The sequence below is a fragment of the Salmo salar genome, chromosome ssa20 (genome assembly GCF_905237065.1).
Source record: "Salmo salar chromosome ssa20, Ssal_v3.1, whole genome shotgun sequence".
Taxonomy (NCBI): Eukaryota; Metazoa; Chordata; class Actinopteri; order Salmoniformes; family Salmonidae; genus Salmo; species Salmo salar.
Window position 1 is genome coordinate 52,481,589 of NC_059461.1, and position 7,346 is coordinate 52,488,934.

Consider the following 7,346-nt stretch of genomic DNA (forward strand, 5'->3'; position numbering starts at 1 on the left):
CATTTTCAGAATGAGAGAATTAGGTGAAAATGAGGCGTTGCTTGTTAAACAAGTGATTCAGGGATCAAGTGTAGCTGGAGCTGGGCCTGGCTTTAGCTGGATGCCACTACAGACATGAAAGGAACACCACACACTATCCCTCTTTCTCACTTTTTCAATACAGTGGAGAAAAAGGGGTATGCCAGGTGTACTCTATACCTGAAAGAGATCAATTATGCCAACAAAGGGTATCATGCTCTGCTGGCACATTGTAGAACAGATGTCCACAGGCAGAAAGTGTACAATGTAATAATGTGCAGTGTAGCCCATAGATATTGCTTTTGTTGTGATGAATTTGACAGTAACACCTGTGTTAGTGAGGGGGATTATTAAATGTTTTACTCAGTGAACGTTATTTTTGCACACATGTAGCCTTGTGCACTTGATCGATGTCTATAGTAGCCAGTATTTTAAAGCAAAAATAGAATTCCTGTTTGTTTCTTTCTATTTTAAGATGTTTTTTTCCCCAAGTGCAATATTCATGTGTGTGGTCACAAGCGTTCTGTTATAAAGGCTGTCATGGCTAACTGAAATATTAGTGTATTGTTTTTTCTCAAGAGTTTTATTTGCAGTAAAGTCTAGGCAACAAATAACATTGGATTGCTTTCTTTACATTTTTTAGCTGTGAGTTAGGTTCACATTAACCACTTTTTATTGTACACACAAAGACTGATCATGTCGATCATATTCTTTGCTGTTTAATTAGTTAAAACCTGCATTTCCCCCAAGCAGGGATTTTTTGCATGTTTCAGTGCTCTCACTTTTTGGGCCCTCACCAGTTTGCATCCCTGGTACGTTCAGTGTAGATAGTGTTTTGCAGGGTTGGAGTTATGCAACCCCTGCCGTAAAATGGTAATTATCAGCCTTCTCACCTTGAGCCAACCTCTCAATCCACCTCATCACGGGATGTCTCTGCACGTACCTCAGAAACCGTGCCAAAAATGCTAGTAACATTAAATAAATTTTATTAGCATACTTCACCCTCTCTCTCTCTCTCTCTTTCTCTCTTCTCTACACTCTTTTAGGAAAAAAGGGTTCCAAATTGGTTCTTCGGCTGTCCTAATAGGAGAACACTTTTTGGTTCCAGGTAGAACCCTACCTGGAGCCAAAAAGGGTTCTCCTATAGGAACAGCCGAAGAACCCTTTAAGGTTCTAGATTGCACCTTTTTTCTAAGAGTGCATCTCTCTCTCTCTCTCTCTCTCTCTCTCTCTCTCTCTCTCTCTGTCTCTCTGTCTCTCTGTCTCTCTCTCTCTCTCTTGGCTCCATGTGCACTTCATTAAATTTACTTTGAAGTGACGATGACATCATCAGCTGCCTGTTATTTCTGGGGGGGCTGCAGGGTTCCCATGGAAACTTTGATGTCATCACATCCATGCAGGCTTGTTTTTTTGGAAACCACAGCGCAGCTGACGTGGTAAAGAGAGAGAAATGGGCTTTTGTTTTGGATGGATCGGCAGGTTTGTCAACGGGCTGTCTCGCTGGACGAAAGCCAGCAGGTATTCTATCTTTCCCCAGGAGACAGGAGAGGCAGCCGGGCATTCCTTCACTCTCTTCCTCCCTCCTAGTGAGAGTGCTCTGTCCATCCCTCTGTCAGAAGTCTGGGGCACGTTCAGTAGGCAAACGTTATGGAACATTGCCAATGGAAATATCATGAATAGAGCTGGCGTGATCCCTTACGTATCAGAGAGCCATGTTTGTTCATATACAGTATTTTGGTCTGAACGTTTATCAATGTTGTGCCCTGCTAAGTGTATGCAGCTCTGGGCCTGTATTCACACAGCATCTCAGAGTAGGAATGCTGATCTAAGATCTGTTTTACCTTGTAAATTATAATGAATAAGATTTGGGGGGCCTGATCCTATATCAGTCCTCCTACTCTTAGACACTTCGTAAATACATGAAGACAAAGAGGTGTTTGCATGGCACTTGTTCTGGCTGAGGAGGGCTTGTTTAGTACAGAGACTAGTGCTAGCCTCCACGTGAACACAGGGAGTTTTAATGGGAGGTTGAGTGCAGAGAGAGAGAGTGGACAGACATGTTTGTGTACAGTTTTAATAGTGTAGCGATGCAGCCCTGCTCTGTGGGAAAGCTTCAGCGCTCCTTGTTAATGTTCACAGCTCAAAACCATTAGTTGGAGGAGAAATTACAGGGGACACAGGAATGGGGTTTAGCCTGGCACCCTCTGAAGAGATGAATAATGTTGACCCTACATGCAGATTACTATACTTACTAACTTCATCTTTAGTGGGCAGACTACGTAAACATAAATGGTACCGTAGATCTGTCTTTACACGATGGACACTGATAGCTAACGAGCAGCAATAGATCCGGTGCTTGGGTTTTTCATCTCTGGTTATTTGTACAAATCACGACTTCGCAGGTGTTAGCATCTTCCGAGTTTCAGAAAGGGGAGGGGACATTCGGCCCGTAGACTTGAGAGAGGGTGGAGCTCCTCATTACGGTTCCGCTCCTGGTTCTAGCATCTCTTCTCTTAACACGTATGGACCCAGAACTTCATTTAGCAGCTGACCAATTACGCAAGACTTCAGTTCTGGGTTAACCAAGGTTATTACTAACTTAACGAATCAACCGTTTTGATAATATGTTGACTGATATATTGACGTGTTGAAGTCAAGAATAGAATAGCGAAGGTACTGTAGCAACTGACCTGCTTCCAGTACTCTGAGGTCAGAGGTCACCATTTACCCCTCACAACACACAACCTCTTTCCTCTGTCCTCTCTTACTGATCCCCAGACTGACATGGAATCGAAATCTTGACTATTTCTGCTCCTGCTACTGAATCCATGCCACGTTTCACTATTGTTTCACTAATAGTGTGGACTCGGGTTTGGATTCCAAAGCTAACTTAAATTCTGTGTGAAGACTTGATGTAGCACAAAGAGTATCTCTGGATCCCACTATCTGTATAGCATCAACGAGAGTTGGTCATGTATTACACATATTATATAGCAAGTGTCATCATGTCATATGCGGCCCAACACAATTCCCTGAAATGAAGCCAGAGCAGAGTGTAGGAACAGGCATGTGACTATGCATGCGTCATGCTTTCTTTGTCTCTCTGACTTCCTGCTTTTGTCTCACTACTACTGGATTACATAACACCTAACTTGTCGCTATCAGGGATCTCAGTTTTACATCAGAAGAGCCCTTTCTTCAGCAGCCCGGTGAGGTCCAGAGCTGAACCACGAACCACAAACATCCGTGAGTTCATTTCGTCACGCGTCATTCACCACTCTTCATTGGGCCCCTCTCTCTCCATACGACACTGATAAGGCTGAAAGCAAGCAGAAACACAGCAGACTAGAGTGTTAGACGGTTAGGGATTCAAGTACAATAACAAGCACTTGTTGTAGATAGGCAGAGCACAACAAAGTCTATGTACTCCCCTGGTTCGTCCCCCTAATCATGTCCGACATTTACAAGTGTCGAGTGGTGTTGCAACATGGCTGACGTCACCCCAGGAGCTCAATCATATTTATTCATTATGAAAACACAGAAAGAAACAGCTGCTCTTGGCCCAGCAACTCAGGGAGTGAGAGACATTGTTTGGAGAAAGGCAAGTGGATTTTGCTCATTACCGGCCCACTAATACATTTTTAAGTATCGGTGAAGTAAATGTATTTGCCATGATTTATCCAGATATTCAATTAACACACATTGACAGGATAGGAGTTGTTGGGAGTTCTCTTCCTTCTCACCCCTGCAGATCTAGCCTGGTTAAAGCAGTCTGAATGCTGCTTTAACACTGAAGCATGCATGAGAGCACCAGCTGTTCCAGACGACTGTGTGATCACGCTTTCTGCAGCCGATGTGACTAAGACCTTTAAACAGGTCAACATTCACAAGGCCACAAGGCCAGACGGATTACCAGGACGTGTACTCCGAGCATGCGCTGACCAACTGGCAAGTGTCTTCACTGACATTTTCAACCTCTCCCTGTCTGAGTCTGTAATACTTACATGTTTCAAGCAGACCATCATAGTCCCTGTGTCCATGAAAGCGAAGGTAACCTGCCTGAATGACAACCGCCCGTAGCACTCACGTCGGAAGCTATGATGTGCTTTGAAAGGCTGGTCATGACTCACATCAACATCATCATCCCGGAAAACCTAGACCCACTCCAATTCACATACCGCATCAACAGATCCTCAGATGACGCAATCTCAATCGCACTCCACACTGCCCTTTCCCACCTGTACAAAAGGAACACGTATGTGAGAATGCTGTTCATTGACTACAGCTCAGCATTCAACACCAAAGTGCCCACAAAGCTCATCACTAAGCTAAGGACCGTGGGACTAAACACCTCCCTCTGCAACTGGATCCTGGACTTCCTGACGGGCCGCCCCCAGGTGGTAAGGATAGGCAACAACACATCTGCCATGCTGATCCTCAACACAGGGACCCCTCAAGGGTGCATGCTTAGTCCCCTCCTGTACTCCCTGTTCATCCACGACTCCGTGGCCAAGCACGACTCCAACACCATCATTAAGTTTTCTGACGACACAACGGTGGTAGGCCTGATCACCGACAATGATGAGACAGCCTATAGGGAGGAGTTCAGAGACCTGTGTCAGAGGAAGACTCCATCACCCAAGTCATAGACTGTTCTCTCTGCTACCACATGGCTTCTACCCCAAGCCATAAGACTGCTGAACAATGAATCAAATGGCCACCCAAACTATTTACATTGACCCCCCCCCCTTTGTTTTTACACTGCTGCTACTCGCTGTTTATTATCTATGCATAGTCACTTTACCCCCTCTTGCATGTACAAATTACCTCGACTAACCTGTACTCCCGCACATTGACTCGGTTCTGGTACCCCCTCTATGTAGCCTCGTTATTGCAAATTTATTGTGTTACTTTTTATAAAAAATTTTACTTTAATTTATTAGGTAATTATTTTCTTAACTCTATTTATTGAACTGCATTGTTGGTTAACCTGTTGAGGACAGACGTTCCGCTAGCGGGAACCCCTAGCCAACAGCCAATGGCATCGCACGGCGCGAAATACAAAACCAACTAAAATACCACAATTCAATTTTCTCAAACAATTAACTATTTTACACCATTTTAAAGATAAGACTCTCGTTAATCTAACCACATTGTCCGATTTCAAAAAGGCTTTACAGCGAAAGCAAAACATTAGATTATGTTAGGAGAGTACATAGACACAAATAATCACACACCATTTTCCAAGCAAGCATATATGTCACATAAACCCAAACCACAGCTAAATGCAGCCCTAACCTTTGATGATCTTCATCAGATGACACTCCTAGGACATTATGTTATACATTACATGCATGTTTTGTTCAATCAAGTTCATATTTATATCAAAAACCAGCTTCTTACATTAGCATGTGATGTTCAGAACTAGCATACCCACCAAAAACTTCCGGTGAATTTACTAAATTACTCATGATAAACGTTGACAAAATACATAACAATTATTTTAAGAATTATAGATACAGAACTTCTTTATGCAATCGCTATGTCCGATTTTAAAATAGCTTTTCGGCGAAAGCACATTTTGCAATATTCTGAGTACATAGCTCGGCCATCACGGCTAGCTATTTTGACATCCGCCAACTTCGGGGTCACCTAAACTCAGAATTACTATTAGAAGAATTGGATTACCTTTGCTGTTCTTCGTCAGAATGCACTCCCAGGACTTCTACTTCAACAACAGATGTTGTTTTGGTTCCAAATAATCCATAGTTATATCCAAATACCTCCGTTTTGTTCGTACGTTCAGGTCACTATCCGAAGGGTAACGCGCGAGCGCATTTCGTGACAAAAGAAATAAAAATATTCCATTACCATACTTAGAAGCATGTCAAACGCTGTTTAAAATCAATTTTTATGCAATTTTTCTCGTAAAATAGCGATAATATTCCAACCGGGCAACGTTGTATTCATTCAAAGACTGAAAGAAAAACATGGCGAGTTCTCGTGACCGCGCATCTCCAGTCTCACTGTCCCCAGGCTGACCACTTACAAACTCTGCTCCTATACTTTGCCCAGAGACAGCAGACACCCCATTCCACTTTCTGCCGGCTTTAGAGAGCCAATGGAAGCCTTAGAAAGTGTCACGTTACAGCACAGATGCTGTAACGTCGATAGAGATGCAACAGAAGGACAACAAATTGTCAGACAGGGCACTTCCTGTATGGAATCTTCTCAGGTTTTGGCCTGCCATATGAGTTATGTTATACTCACAGACACCATTCAAACAGTTTTAGAAACTTTAGAGGGTTTTCTATCCAAATCTACTAATTATATGCATATTCTAGTTTCTGAGCAGGAGTAGTAACCAGATTAAATCGGGTACGTTTTTTATCCGGACGTGAAAATACTGCCCCCTATCCCAAAGAAGTTAAGTAAGGATTTCACGGTTACGTCTACACCTGTTGTATTCGGTGTGCATGTGACAAATAAAATGTGATTTGATTTGATTTGAATTGAAACACTGGTGAGCACAGCATTCAGTCTGGTTTAACCAGGCTACTGTAGACTGTGGTCCCTGTGGTAGCTGGCTGTTGTGTCTCAGCCAGGCAGACTTACATAAGGCCTGGGGTATGAGGGAGGGAGGGAATTAGGGATGGAGGGAGGGAGGAATATCTAGGGTGGACCCAAACCCCCCTGTGTTTACAATAAACAGTGGGGTAGAATGTAAAGTTATTTGGGTCTGTCCGTCTGCTCTCATTGTGATGGTGGTGCAGGGCAGTGTTGGTCTGTCAAGCATTGTGCCCCCCAACCCAGCCAGACCCCCACTCACTCACTCTCCAATCTGATATGGAATGTTTGTTCTGCTAGGGTCCTGTTACGCGGGGGAGGGGAAAGGAAGAGGGTTGCAGCCCTTCACCCTTCACTCACCAGGCTCAAACCCAGCTTTTATCGCTACCCACTTTGACAATACAATTTGATCAATAGTTATTCACATTACAATACAACTATACAATGGAATACTCACGGAGACAGGCCTTTCCCACTACTTGAATGTACATTTCACAGATTTGTTCACAGATTACCTGAAGTCAGTCGTTATCTTGCCCGTAAATCTCTCTCTCATTAAAAGTAATCTCACAAGTTTATTTGTCTTGTCTTATCTCTCTTATCTTGTCAGCCCACCTATAATAATACAACTACAGAAAGAGAGACAGAGGGAAAAGAGAGAGGTATGGGGGAGGAAGAAAGCGTCAGTTTCCCCCCTGATGTATGACAGCACTGCTAAAAGACGAAGACAGCCAGCGTGATTGACAAGACTTGGAACCAAG